This window comes from Perca flavescens, chromosome 22 (genome assembly GCF_004354835.1).
Source record: "Perca flavescens isolate YP-PL-M2 chromosome 22, PFLA_1.0, whole genome shotgun sequence".
NCBI classification, from domain to species: domain Eukaryota; kingdom Metazoa; phylum Chordata; class Actinopteri; order Perciformes; family Percidae; genus Perca; species Perca flavescens.
Window position 1 is genome coordinate 25,618,121 of NC_041352.1, and position 15,908 is coordinate 25,634,028.

Consider the following 15,908-nt stretch of genomic DNA (forward strand, 5'->3'; position numbering starts at 1 on the left):
GCAGTGCTTTGCTATTGAGAATGAGGTAGCATGCTAGCGCTAGCATGCTAACGGTTGCGGTTAGCCCACTCGTGTTGGATAGTGACGTAGAAAGCCGTGCAGATGTTGACCAGCTCACCAGGAGACTGAAGGCAGGACACATTCAGAAACCAGATCTCACTCAGAACACCATGGATGGATTTTTCTCAAAGTTTATATGCGTATGGAAGCACCAGAGACACAAAATAACTCCCCACATCCCAGAAAAAGGGATTTTTTTCATAATATGGGCACTTTAAAAACTAGTTTACATCAGTGCTTCACAAAGACAAAAAAAAAATACAAGCATAAAACACACAATATAGGAAGATTTCAACAAGAAACGAGTTGAAACTGTATCTGTGCTACAGTGTATTTATCTGTCCAAATTAGGGCTGTCAAAATAACGCGTTCATTTTGATTAATTAATCTGAGAAAAAATAACGCAGATTAATCCATTCCATATTGACGTCTGACCCGGAGCTTTTCTAGCCACCATTCGAGTGTAAAATGAAGGAGGGAGACGAGAATGTGCTGCCTGGATCATTGATGGGAACATTTAGCTACTTGTTACTTCTTCCTGCCAACCCTGGCTACCGAAATCTGGTGCCCCTGATATGTCTGCTCTTCTCTCTGATGCTCTGAGACGGACGATACAGGCAACACAAACACCGCTGCACGGGATGCTAGTTAACACTATACTCGACAGCAGCTAACGTTAGCCTACCGTTAGCTAGTAGCTGGATTAATCACTGTTAAAATGCTGACAACTAACGCTAAACGGTGTAAAGTTTGACTGTGTTTTACTGTAGAGGATTCAACACCGGTATGTAACAATCAGCTGTTGTGTGAAAAACAACACAGACGGTGCGTTCAATGAAAGTGGTAAACTTCGTGGTGCATTTGAAGTTATTGTAAATGTCCTTTTCCCATCTGGTGGTTGTTTTTGTCGTTCAACAGCAATTTACTAGTGAAATAAGTTATTGTTATTGTTATAGATTATTATCAAATCCTTTAATTTTCCCCATATGGCCTTAGCAATAAACAAGCCCTTCTTTAATGTCACCAACTGTGGTTTAGTACCCTTCTTTTTTCTTTTCTTTATTTACTTTCTTATTTCGATTAATTAATCACAGACTATGTAATTCATTCGATTACATTTTTTAATTGATTGACAGCCCTAGTCCAAATATATTGTAGCCAAAGATTTTGGAAAATTTCAGATTTTTTTTCTGCAAAACAAAGTAAAATGTGCGACTTAATGTGTGACTCGAGTCCGAGTCCCGATCTCTGGTTTTTGTCAAGATATATATCCAAGTGTACATACAGTCAGATAATTATGGGATGTCCAGGCCGACAGTAGTGTCTCATTAACACTCGGAAACGAGGCGAGTAATCGAGTAAAGAGTTACAGAGAGAGAGAGAGGGAGGGAGAGAGAGAGAGAGAGAGAGAGAGAGAGAGAGAGAGAGAGGGAGAGAGAGAGAGAGAGAGAGAGAGAGAGAGAGAGAGAGAGAGAGAGAGAGAGAGAGAGAGAGGGAGAGACAGAGAGAGAGAGACAGAGAGAGGGAGAGAGAGAGAGAGAGAGAGAGAGAGAGATAGAGAGAGAGGGAGAGAGAGAGAGAGAGAGAGAGAGAGAGAGAGAGAGAGAGAGAGAGAGAGAGAGAGAGAGAGAGAGAGAGAGAGAGAGAGAGAGAGAGAGAGAGAGAGGGAGAGAGGGAGAGAGAGAGAGAGATTGACTATAGGATTACACATGGGAGTTCGCAGAGAGCAGGACACACAAGTGTGAGGTTGTAACAGGTGTGTGTGTGTGTGTGTGTGTGTGTGTGTGTGTGTGTGTGTGTCTCCAGACCATCTGCCTTGGATCCTAATTGAATGATTAGCCAGGCCTCATTTTTCAACCCTTCATGCATTTCACAGCTCCCAAATCTGATTTCTGAAGTGTGTGTGTGGGTGTGTGTGTTTGAGAGTGTTTGTGTGTTTTGAGTGTGTTTATGTGTGTGTTTGAAAATTTGTGTGTGTGTGTGTGTGTGTGTGTGTGTGTGCGCGCGCGTGTGTGTGTGTGTGTGTGTGTGTGTGTGGCGTGTGTGTGTGTGTTTGCGTGTGATGTGTGTGTTTCCATGTGATGTGTGTGTGTGTGTGTGTGTGTGTGTGTGTGTGTGTGTGTGCATCAAACGAAAACCCAGCTCTGTTTTCCACCGTTATCAAAAGCTGTCATCCACACACACACACACACACACACACACACACACACACACACACACACACACACACACACACACACACACACACACACACACACACACACACGCACACACAGGTCAAGTACAGTAGTTCCTGACGAGCTGCTCAGACCTGGTTTCCATTCGGTCACGTACACACCGGTTTGTACCTCTGGGCATGTCAGGACCCCCCCACTGACATGACGCATTCGAGGTTGTAGGAGATCTGAGATGATTACGTAGAATTACGTGGGAATTATGACTCTGATGTTGTTATAAAGTCCACAGAGAGAGGAAGTCAAAGTCAGACTGACAGGACATCCACAGTCAACGTTGGCTCTTTCATTCCTTCCCTATCTTCTCCTTCCCTTCTTTACCTCTTCCTCTCCTTCCCCTTTTCTACTTTATCTTTTAAAGGTCCCATGACATGGTGCTCTTTGGATGCTTTTATATAGACCTTAGTGGTCCCCTAATACTGTATCTGAAGTCTCTTTTATATAGACCTTAGTGGTCCCCTAATACTGTATCTGAAGTCTCTTTTATATAGACCTTAGTGGTCCCCTAATACTGTATCTGAAGTCTCTTTTATATAGACCTTAGTGGTCCCCTAATACTGTATCTGAAGTCTCTTTTATATAGACCTTAGTGGTCCCCTAATACTGTATCTGAAGTCTCTTTTATATAGACCTTAGTGGTCCCCTAATACTGTATCTGAAGTCTCTTTTATATAGACCTTAGTGGTCCCCTAATACTGTATCTGAAGTCTCTTTGCCTTCTTTATTCCCTACCTTCTCATTTCCTCTCCTTCAATTCCTTCTCCGTCCCCTTTCTACCTTATCTTCTCCTTTCCTACTTTGTCTTTCCTTCTCTAACCCACACTTTTTGATGTCTACATCCTCCTTTCCTCACCTGCTTTCCTTTCCTTCTCTGCCGTTCCCTTTCCTCTCCCACTCCTGAAGTGAGAAGCTTTTTGTTTTGCTCTGTGATGGCTGTCATTTGAGCTTTTACAACACATTTTGTGTGACTTTGTTTGCTGATCTCCGTAGTGACAGCCCATTCTTTGCTGTGAATGACTCCGTGAGAGTTCATCAGACTATCAGAGTCAGTCTGATGGGTTTAATAAAAGCATCCTTTCACGCAGAAATCCTCCTCTGAAGCTTCCTCCAGCTTCAGGCTCGACGATGACTCGGCTGCTACAGACCTCAAACTCACTCAACACGAAAACGTTCGTCTCTGTTCGCCTTCAGAATCTTTTCACGGTTTTTAATGATGCTTTTCTTTTATCTTTTCTTACGCATTGTGTCTTTGTCTTGTTGATGTTTACTACTTCTTTTGTTGTCGTTTTAGCCTCAAACTGCAACCAGACCTTTAGCTTTTAATAAGAACTGAACTGAGCTGACCTACTTTAGGGTTACATTCATGTATGTGTGGATTACAACATGCTTAAAAGGAGATAGTTCAGATCTTCTAGTTTTTAAACTGTGGTTGTGTGAGGTACTTATCCGTAGTCAGTGTATTTATGAGGAAATAAAAAAACAAATTAACATGCTAAAGTGCCTTAATCAGCCCTTCCAGAAAAATCCGGTGTGGTGTTGTAGTTTTTCTAACGTTACTAGTTGTTGCAACAGCATGTGGAAAAAAAACTCGTTAATCTCTGTTAAAATGGGTTTGCGTTAACGCCATTAATAAGGACAATTAGGCCAATTTTAGCCCTGATTCCCCCCTCCCGACAATCCTAAGGATGCTCCGATTATTGTAAAATAATCTGATCAGATATTCCTGCCGTGTGTGGTGTGTTAAGACTGCTCTCGTCTGCTCGGAAAGACGTTGGGACCTCTCCGATCTCACATAGAGGATATCAAACATGTTGGATTTTTTTGGCCCGATTTCTCCTCGTGTGTGGTCGATGGGCGTAACTACATCCACAACTGCAGTCCACCAGAGTACATGGAAACGAATATATGAACGTTTATTTCAACGGTAATTAATCTGTGTAATACGTGACAACATTTCTATGAGAAAAAACAAATCACCTCCATATCATGATGTAGCGAGTATAGTCCATGCTAGCGTTATATTCTTTGACCATCGCCTTTTCTTTTGAAAAAGTTTTTTTTTTGGTTAAAAACCAACTACAAACTATCGCCACTGCATCCTCTTCGTCCGCAATGATTGTTTACTCTGAAGTCACGTTTGATCTCGAGGGATTTTGCGAGATTTCCCGTCTGACCTGGGAATGCTCGGGAGTCAAATCGGTTTGTGTGTGATGTGTTGATTTTGCCGTGTGCTGCGCACCACACGCTGTACGACAAAAACTGTTAGACCCGTGATTTTTCATCACCGTGTGTAGGGTCTCTCAGGATTGGAAAATCGTCCGACAATTTTAAAATCGTCCCGTGTGAACCAGGATTAACTGACGGCACTACTGTTAACACACGATGAGCTGGTATCGACAGGTTACATCAGTATGGGACAGTGGAAAAATACAAAATACCTAGAGACAGGATGAGAGACATAGGTTGTGAAACAACTAGTATGAGTGTGGTCATGTGAGAAGTCATGTAAGACAGTCCTTCCAGAAAGGAGTTTTTGTGATTGTTGCGGGCAAAAGTCCTTGTTTATGCGGCACGTTTTCTTAAAAAATGCGATGGAATATGCTATATGATATTTATGCATTTATTATTATTATGTAAGCTTGATTAGATCATTACCCTTACTGTTAACTAGTGCTGTCAAACGATTAAAATATTTTAATCACGATTAATCGCATTAATGTCATAGTTAACTCGCAATTAATCGCACATTTTTATCTATTTTTATACCTAAGTTGGGTTTAGGTAAAGAAGAACGGGACAGTTGGGTTTAGGTGAAGAAGAACGGGACAGTTGGGTTTAGATAAAGAAGAACGGGACAGTTGGGTTTAGGTGAAGAAGAACGGGACAGTTGGGTTTAGGTGAAGAAGAACGGGACAGTTGGGTTTAGATAAAGAAGAAGACAGTTGGGTTTAGAAGAAGAAGAACGGACAGTTGGGTTTAGATGAAGAAGAACGGGACAGTTGGGTTTAGATGAAGAAGAACGGGACAGTTGGGTTTAGATGAAGAAGAACGGGACAGTTGGGTTTAGATAAAGAAGAACGGGACAGTTGGGTTTAGATGAAGAAGAACGGGACAGTTGGGTTTAGATAAAGAAGAACGGACAGGGGCAGTTGGGTTTTAGATAAAGAAGAACGGGACAGTTGGGTTTAGATTTAGATAAAGAAGAACGGGACAGTTGGGTTTAGGTAAAGAAGAAGAACGGGACAGTTGGGTTTAGATAAAGAAGAAAGAAGGGACAGTTGGGTTTAGATAAAGAAGAACGGGACAGTTGGGTTTAGATGAAGAAGAACGGGACAGTTGGGTTTACAAGAAGGACGGTTTGGGTTTAAAGAAGAAGAACGGACAGTTGGGTTTAGATGAAGAAGAACGGGACAGTTGGGTTTAGGTAAAGAAGAACGGGACAGTTGGGTTTAGATAAAGAAGAACGGGACAGTTGGGTTTGGGTAAAGAAGAAGGGGACAGTTGGGGTTAGGTAAAGAAGAACGGGACAGTTGGGTTCAGGTAAAGAAGAACGGGACAGTTGGGTTTAGGTGAAGAAGAACGGGACAGTTGGGTTTAGGTGAAGAAGGACGGGACGGTTGGGTTTAGGTGAAGAAGAACGGGACAACAGAAAGGTAGAAACCTTGCTTGTAGCTTTTGTTTCTTTCACAATGTCTCATTTAACGCCCAGCTTTCATCTTACTGGAAGATAATGAAGAGGTTTCTTCCTAATATTTTGTACTGTAGCAGCCAGCTGCCTTGCTCCAGGGCAAATTTCCTTCACTCACAACACATGAGAGAAGCCGTTTGATGCGGCAGAATGAAGTACAATAACAGACGGATTTTAACTACAGACTTTTCAGATTAAAAAGAGGATGTTACCAAACAGAGAGACTGGTCAATTATCTGGTTCAAAACACCGACACAGACGACCCCCTCCTCCCCCAACCAAGCTAGCATCGCTCTCAGTGTGTGTGTGTGTGTGTGTGTGTGTGTGTGTGTGTGTGTGTGTGTGTCTCTGTCTGTCTGTCTATACACCTCCATTCATATAATACCGCATATTCATTTCCTACATATTTCATATCGTCATATTCAGGCTTCCACAATCAACTGTCCCGTAATTTAAACATGAATTTGTCCTGTATCACACATGCACCTTTATTAACAAACATAAAACATGCATGCAGACAAACAAACACAAACACACACACACACACACACACACACACACACACACACACACACACACACACGTCTGATGCATAAACATGTCACCAGAATCCACACTCTCAAGAACCAGCCGAGCAAACTAATTTTGTGTTGAAATGTAGCTGTCTAAATGTCTGTTTGTGTGTGTGTGTGTGTGTGTGTGTGTGTGTGTGTGTGTGTGTGTGTGTGTGTGTGTGTGTGTTGTGTTTGCGTGTGTTCACAGCCACATAACTTGACGTAGGTGCTCGCATATTCTGTCCTCTATTTTCATACCATTTCAGCTATTCATCAGATACAGTATGCGCCTCTCTCGCCCTTCTGCTGTGTGTGTGTGTGTGTGTGTGTGTGTGTGTGTGTGTGTGTGTGTGTGTGTGTGTGTGAGTGAGTGAGTGAACAGAATGCCCACACGCTTGGCTTGCTCTTTTCCCCTCCAAGCTTTCCCTTTCTCCCTCTCTCTCTCTCTCTCTCTCTCTCTCTCTCTCTCTCTCTCTCTCTCTCTCTCTCTCTCTCGTTCCCTACATCAAGCCATGTTACCAAATCATGTCTGAAGCATGTTTTGTGAAATAAGGTCAAACTACTAAAATACTGGAATCATTTCAAAAAAGTACATCCTGATAATAAAAGAAAAACAACCCTGCTCGTTTACCAGTTAACCATTCGTACATAAAGCAGTCCTTCTATAAAAAACGCAGAGTTTTTTTGTGATTGTTGCGGGGCAAAAATCCTTGATTATGCGGCACGTTTTCTTAAAAAACGCGATGGAATATGCTATAGGATATTTATGCAATTTAATGCTCTGAAATTGCAGGAACTTGCAAAAACTGCAGTTTGATGAAAAAGAGAAAAAAGTGATTGGCTGATTATGCGTTGAATTATGTGATCGCATAATCACGTTTTTCTGGAGGGACTGGTAAAGCCTATACCCACAGAAAGCATCAGCACTGTAGTTGGTAGGAGAACAAAAGATGCTCAGGCAACGTGTGTTCCTACCTCCAAACCACCATCTTTTTCTGAACTTAAAGGAACACGCCGACTTATTGGGAATTTAGCTTATTCACCGTAACCCCCAGAGTTAGACTAGTCCATACATACCCTTCTTATCTCCGTGCGTGCTGTAATGCTGTCTGATGGCTCCAGCGGCATCAGGCCAGCACAGAACATGCAGGTGAATGGTTCCAGTAATCCTACTGCTCCCAATAAGAGACAAAATAACACCAACATGTTCCTATTTACATGTTGTGATTTATAGAGTCACAGCGTGTACAAAAAACAACATAACATGAGACACAGCCGTCTTCTAACTGTTAAACAAACCGTGAACTATATTCTCAGGCGGAAGAATATAGTACTTGGGCGGAGTGATATGCTTGCAGCAAGCCTGTCTGAGAATATAGTTCCCGGTTTGTTTAATGTTAGAAGATGGCGGTGTCTCATGTTACCTTGTTTTAAGTACACGCTGTGACTCTACAAATCACAACATGTAAATAGGAACATGTTGGCGTTATTTTTGTCACTTTTGTCACAATTCGGAGCAGTAGGCTAGTTGGAACCAGTCACCTGCAGGATCTGTGCTAGGCTAAGCTAATGCTGGAGCAGTCAGACAGCGTAACAGCACGCACGGAGATGAGAAGGCTATGTATGGACTTGTCTTACTCTGGGGGTTACGGTGAATAAGCTAAATTCCCAATAAGTCGGAGTGTTCCTTTAACTAGACGTTTTGGTGCCTAAACTTCACCGCCTTTGCCGCGTGACGCTCACTTTTTGTCGGTTCTACTCGACTGTCACAGCCGCTGAAAAAGACCGTCACCTCGCGGAGCTCTGTAGCCGGCGTCACGTGACCAGCTGGGCGGTCGCCTAATTTAGTAACAATTGTGTTGTCTTCCCCTCGATCATGCATATTTTTTTTTTTTTTAGGTTTTCTGGGTTTTCAGTCGACTTTGACTTTTATCACTATACCTGATGTTTTGGAACATTTTCTAGATATTTTTGTCCCTTTTTTTTCCCGACGTTTTTGAAGCTCTTTTCAACGTTATTTCATTAATTATTTTCTTTGAATGGTATAAAATTGTAGCCTGGGTAAACCCTGACGAACTTCCGGGCAATTTTGAGATTTGCTCTGCAAGTCAGTCTGGCCAAGAGCCCCATTCAAACCCATTTCCAATGTCCCCAAAATCGAGGCACCAATCACAACCATTGAATAGGGCTCTACACCAATCGCAACCGTTGAGGAGGGCTCTACACCAATCACATACGTTGAGGAGGGCTCTACACCAATCACATACGTTGAGGAGGGCTCTACACCAATCGCAACCGTTGAGGCGGGCTCTATACCAATCACAACCGTTGAGGAGGGCTCTACACCAATCGCAACCGTTGAGGCGGGCTCTATACCAATCACAACCGTTGAGGAGGGCTCTACACCAATCACATACGTTGAGGAGGGCTCTACACCAATCACATACGTTGAGGAGGGCTCTACACCAATCGCAACCGTTGAGGCGGGCTCTACACCAATCACAATCGTTGAGGAGGGCTCTACACCAATCACAATCGTTGAGGAGGGCTCTACACCAATCACATACGTTGAGGAGGGCTCTACACCAATCACATACGTTGAGGAGGGCTCTACACCAATCACAACCGTTGAGGAGGGCTCTACACCAATCACAACCGTTGAGGAGGGCTCTACACCAATCACAACCGTTGAGGCGGGCTTTACGTGACGACGATAGCGCAGCGATGGCGAGCAGCTTTTTGTTTACATTCAACATGACGACTAGTGAAGTGCACGAAGTGCAGTGTCACCCAGATCTTTGCTCCGATTGGTTGAATGACTATCCAATGGCGCCCAGAGGCATTTGAGCGGCGTCCGTTGGTGATGCCCTTTTGGAAATGAACTGTCAATAAACCTTTCCCAGACCCCCCCACTCTCAGTTACAGCTGAGAAGGGTCTGGGGTCAGCCAGGCTAATAAAATTGACTAAAACACCCAAATTCAATGAAAGTAGTGAACTGATCATTTATTTTACTTGTGAAGAGCGTCGCAGGGAACCATCCACGTTATTTCTTTTTGACAATTTGTTTAAAAGAAAACACAAATTTCTGATATAGAAACTTTTTGAAAATAGATCAAATTTTACTCGAGGACAAACAGGAGGGTTAAAGGTCCCATGACATGGTGCTCTTTGGATGCTTTTATATAGGCCTTAGTGGTCCCCTAATACTGTATCTGAAGTCTCTTTTATATAGACCTTGGTGGTCCCCTAATACTGCATCTGAAGTCTCTTTTATATAGACCTTAGTGGTCCTCTAATACTGTATCTGAAGTCTCTTTTATATAGACCTTAGTGGTCCCCTAATACTGTATCTGAAGTCTCTTTTATATAGACCTTAGCGGTCCTCTAATACTGTATCTGAAGTCTCTTTTATATAGACCTTAATGGTCCCCTAATACTGTATCTGAAGTCTCTTTTATATAGACCTTAGTGGTCCCCTAATACTGTATCTGAAGTCTCTTTTATATAGGCCTTAGTGGTCCTGTAATACTGTATCTGAAGTCTCTTTTATATAGACCTTAGTGGTCCCCTAATACTGTATCTGAAGTCTCTTTTATTATGACCTCATAAGGAGAAGATTCCTGATTGGTCCATCTGAACTTTCATTTTCTGAAAGACAGAGCAGGAGACCCAGGGCTCGTTTTACACCTATCACCATTTCTAGCCACTGGGGGACCATAGGCAGGCTGGGGGATCTCATATTTATCATCAAGTTAAGTTTTCATGCCAAGGGAACTTTAAATTCTACTTCTGGTTGCATGAATTATAAAAACAAACACAGTAAGATCCTAAAGAGACAATCCGCCTGCATAGCATCTTCATTTCGTCCGATATCGTACGACCCCCTTAACGAGAATGCGTTGAAATCCATAAATCAGATCATTAATGACAAAACTATTGACACGTGAACACAAAAAGCTTCTTTCTAATCCAGCGCTAGTTCAGCAGAGTGAACTGAGGAATAGCTTTATCTGTTTAAAAATCAAGACTGTAATATATATTTTTTAAGAAAACAAAAAGTTATTGGGTTTCTATCTTTGGTCGAGCGTCGGGAGGCTTTGGGATTCTACAAAGCTTATTCTTAAATTTTATAAAAGGATAACACACAATAATTAACATTTCTGTAAATGCGCCAGTGGTAGCCAGCCGGCTAATTTTCAACTGTAGTCCTTTGGTTAGATTATTTTAGACCAGAGCAACAGGAAACAACAAGCAACACAGTTTAAACTATACAGACAGAAGTCAACAAGATACCACACAGACAGCTAGAGCAACCACTAAGCTTTCTCAGTAAGCCATGCAGGGCTACAGGAAGCAGCAAGACATTAGCACAGTTTAAACCATACAGACAGAAGTCAATAAGACACCATATAGACAGAAGTCAATAAGACACCATACCGACAGCTAGAGCAACAAATAAGCTTTCTCAGTAAGCCATGCAGGGCTACAGGAAGCAGCAAGACATTAGCACAGTTTCACATCAACAGTATCCCCGTTCAGTATAAGAAGCCATGCAAGCCATCTTTTTCTTGCACCGTTCAACCATGCAAAGCAGTAACAGCACAAAAGCTACTTGGACATCTTTACTGCACTACAGTTATCTGACAGCAGCAAAGCAATACTGTTAGAAAAGTCTGTAGAAACACGGGCCAATATACTGTGTTAATGTGAAGACTTTTTTGTTGTAATGTTTCCCACCAGTGTCCCATTTAAAAAGATACAGAGAAAACAGTAAATCTACTAAATTTTCCATTTTTTGGATTAACACAAATTACTGTAAACAAAGCTGCTCTAAGCGATGTCACGTGTTTTTTGTCACATACAACAAAAACATCTCCTCACTATCTGCTAGCTGCCTGTCCCCTTAACACACTGTAAAAAACATCTCCTCACTATCTGTTAGCTGCCTGTCCCCTGAACACACTGTAAAAAAACATCTCACTATCTGTTAGCTGCCTGTCCCCTGAACACACTGTAAAAAAAACTCTCTGTAGACAGCCCAGGCTCCACAAACGCCAACAACAAACTGCACCAACCTGCACTACCAAACATAAACAAGAAAGAGCTGGTTGAGCCATCACCGCAGCAGCGTTAGCATGTAGGCTAGTTCCACAATAACTGTTTCAGGAAGCACAAAGGGAGGGGGGAGCTAGCCTCCGTTTTGTTTGAAAATACTTTGAACGTAAACAAGAAGTAACGTCACCCAACATCACCTAGAGCACCTTTAAAGGTGCCCTGCCACACATATTTCATTACCTTGTGGTAATGGCTGAAGTTCTACTATGGACTCTGTAACATTTTTTGTGGATAAAATGCCTTGGTTACCTTGTTTCAAGCCATTCTAGCGTGGTATAGAAAGCCTGCAGGAAGATTCAGCTTGATTTCTGACAGTTCTCATTAATATTCAACAAGCTAAGCTGTTTGAATCTGATTGGCTAACAGCTAGCCAATGAGAGCCTGGCTGTCAGAATCCTTTACCCAGCCCAACTGGGCGAGCTCATGAATAGTAATGAGCTCAGGCACCATGATGTCAGACTGAACAGCTTTTGTGATTGGTCTGATTTCTCCTCTTATTTCTGTTCAGTGGCTAGAGCTGACAGAGGAGGTAGCAGTTCATTTTCACATTCACCACATAACACAAACACATATGGACCTAGCAGATTTAAAAAAAAAAATGCAAGTAAAAACGGTTTTGTATGGCAGGGCACCTTTAACGGAAAAGGCACTGGTAATATTCTGCCGGGACATTTCCGTTTTTCTACGGATTTTATTCTTACAGTGAAGACATTTGATGATGTAATCTTGGGCTTCAGGGAACCACTCAGTAATCAACATTTGTTCACTATTATCTGACTTTTTATAGACTAAACAATTCAAACAATAATCAACAGATAAATCGACAAAGAAAGCAATCGTTATTTGCAGCCCCTGCTGGTCCAATATTAGTTTGGGTGAGGCTATTTGCACCCCTGGTACAATTAGCAGTGTATGCTATTCGTACCCTGGTGCAATTAGAAATGAATGCTATTCGTACCCCACCGGTGCACATAGCAATGTGTTCTATTAATACCCCGTCTGGTACAAATATCAATGTATGCTATTTGCACCCCTGTGCATTTACAGTACCTTGGCATATATTTACACATAGTTATCCATACCACTCACGTATTACACCTTTTTGGAATATTATCGTCCTGACATTCTTACCCTAACCATAACCAATCCCACTCCTCTTGCCTAAACCTAACCAACCCAACCAGAGCAAGGCATATTCATGAGTCTTCCCCTTACATAAGCATATATAACACAGCATTTTAAAATTAATCACATTTTTAAATTCTTAGAATCTCCTTTCAGATTGGGTAATACACCAAAAACTGCAATACTGTAAATCAACACAGCTCAAATGTTTAGTTATTCCCAATGACTTTTCGAGCTGGGCTGTCATGTTTTTGTCACTATTACGCTACATTTTTAATAACTTATACAAAGTTTTAGCGTTTACGTTATAAATCATCACCTATGCACTCTTTTATTTTTATTTTTTTTAGAAACTACTGATTTAAGACTACATAGAGATGGAATATTATGTTTTATGAATGTCTTAATACAGAGTGAGATAGCCTATATTTATTTATTTATTTATTTGAAAGAAAAGGGGGACAATACATATTAATGAACATTTTCACAAATGTAAATATGCCAGATTATAGCCTTAGGCTAATTTCCATCTGCAGACCCCCTGGCAGGTTGGTGTTACACACAAATTAATGAATACATACAAAGACACTATATGCAGACTATATACAAAGGGACAAGGACAACAACAGTGATCACATCATGTTAAAACAAACAACAACAACAAGAAGAGTGGACAACAAGGGACATATAGAAAACAAGAAAGCATCGACTATAGTGAACAAACCACAAACTGTCCTGATATTACACTGATCCATATTACACCATTCTATGTTGCACTGACCCACATTACACTGACCCCTATAGCACAACCCATGTTATACTGACATTTATTGCACAACCCATATTACACTAATAATTGTGTCCCTTTTTATAACACTAACTCTGTTTTGAGTCTGATATATAATGATTAACTAAACATGATCACAAGTCTGTATGTCCCTCAACCACACTTTTAAATGACTCCTAAAGATAGCACTCCCTGATATGATAGAACGTTCTGTGAAAAGGCGGTCCGCCTAAATGCCAATTCACAATCACCTCTCATAGTGGCTCTAGTCACTCGAGACCCAGCAACACTGCTAGACTTTTGTTTTATAAAATTGCTCAATGGTGGAGGCGCCAGACCATGTATAACTTTAGAGATTAGGCAGGCTGATTTAACTAATTTCAAATTAACAAAATTTAAAAACGTATATTTATGTAAAATTTGACAATGGTGATATGACAAAGGTTTCTTGTCTAATATTTTCAATGCTCTTTTGTAGCATACTTCAATTGGCCCAATATGAATCATTCAGCCATGTTTGTAAGTCATTTAAGGCTAATGAAAGTTGATGGGCTGCATCACCAGCACTTTTTGCCTGTGTAAAAATTACCGTATCATCTGCATACATAATCATGTCCACATTTTTGCAAACATTGGGCAAGTTATTTACATAGAGTGAGAATAGCAATGGACCTAAAATTGATCCCTGAGGGACACCTTGCGTATAGTGAAGATAGGGTGACCTACTATTCTTTATTTGCACGCATTGTTTTCTATCTGATAAGACTGTATCCATTTAACAGTTTGATTACTAAAGTTAAATGTTAACAGTCTAGACAAGAGCTTAAGGTGATTCACAGTATCAAACGCATGCTTAAAGTTAACAAAAACAGCCGCAACATAACTGCTTTTGTCTAAATAAGACTTCACCTTCTCAACAAAAACACAGACAGCCGTTTCAATTGAGTGAAGACAACGAAATCCGAATTGCATTGGGTGCAAACCCGGAATGGAATCATTAAGATGGGCAATAATAGAGTTAGCGACCCACTTTTGTACCATCTTTGAGAAGATAGGGAGTATGCTAATAGGTCGATAATTAGCAGGAAGACGACTGCCTGCGTGATTGATAAATTAATAAGATGGGTCACAGGCACCAAGATACAAGATTTATAATGCTTCAGAAGATTGGTATCAAATCCAAACACATCCCTTGCTTTAGAACTTTTCAATTTTGAGATTATGTTTTCTACATCATTTTCTGTAATTATTTGAATGTTAAACTTTGAATTTTGAGTTAAGGCATCTATATGGGGGTCTATGTTGCCACTGTTTTGTTGGGAATCACACGAATTAGAAAACAGTTGTGCAATTTCATCAATGGTACTTTGAAAATACTCATTTGATTTAGTTGCTAGGCTGAGAGGCTCTGATACCAATTCATTAGCAAATTTGAGTTCAAGGTCTTTATCAGCATTGTGCTTACTTTTACCAAGAAGTTTGTTTATATTTTCCCAAATTAGCTTACAATTTACCATTAATTACAGTCATGAAAAAATTTGCTTTTGCCATTCTCAAAGTTTGTGTGACTTTATTCCTTGCAGATACAAAATTTAATCGATCAGAAATTAATCCAGATTGTAATGATTTTTTAAGTAATTTGTCTCCGAGTGTCATAAGCCGTTTACACTCTCTATTGATCCAAGGCAAGGAATAAACTTGTTTCTTTAAATGACCCACTTTCTGAAACTGAGACAGAACCCCTTTAATAGAGGAGTATAGTAGATCACAACATTTATTAGTGTCATCACAAGATAGTATGCTAGACCAATCAAGACTATTTAGAACCTCAGTTAAACATTGTTCTTGGCTCTTTGGAATAAATGTTTGTTTTATATATTAGTGCTTGTACTAACACTTCTCAATTGTTTTTTAGTCAGCTTTCTATAAGAGAATATGGCATTGTGGTCAGACAAGCCAGTCAAGAAATTGTATGTTTTTATCATTCTATCTACTTTGTTAGAGAACACCAGGTCTATTAGAGTTTTAGAGCGATTTGTTATTCTAGTGGGATCACTGATCATTTGTGTTAATCCAGAATTATCTGTAATTTCTTTCAGTTTCTTTCTGTCACTTTTGTTGTCCCAATTTACATTTAAGTCTCCCATTAGAATAACCTCATTATTAAAGTCACAACAACCAAGAAGTGTCTTAAATTGCTCATAAAAATCTACTTTTGCTGAAGGCGGTCGATAAAGACATAAAACAGTAAATGACATTTCTGCTGAGAGTGACACTTTAACTCCAACACATTCAATTGTGATTTCATTAGGCCATATCTATATATTATCCATTAGCTATATCT

The 15,908-nt window shown here is 40.6% G+C and overlaps 1 protein-coding gene across 1 annotated transcript in view; it reads right to left on the reverse strand.

Moving 5' to 3' along the window:
- LOC114549626 (sodium channel protein type 4 subunit alpha B) overlaps positions 1-15,908 on the reverse strand; it is a 345,707-nt gene that overhangs the window by 264,103 nt on the left and 65,696 nt on the right. The window lies entirely within an intron of this gene.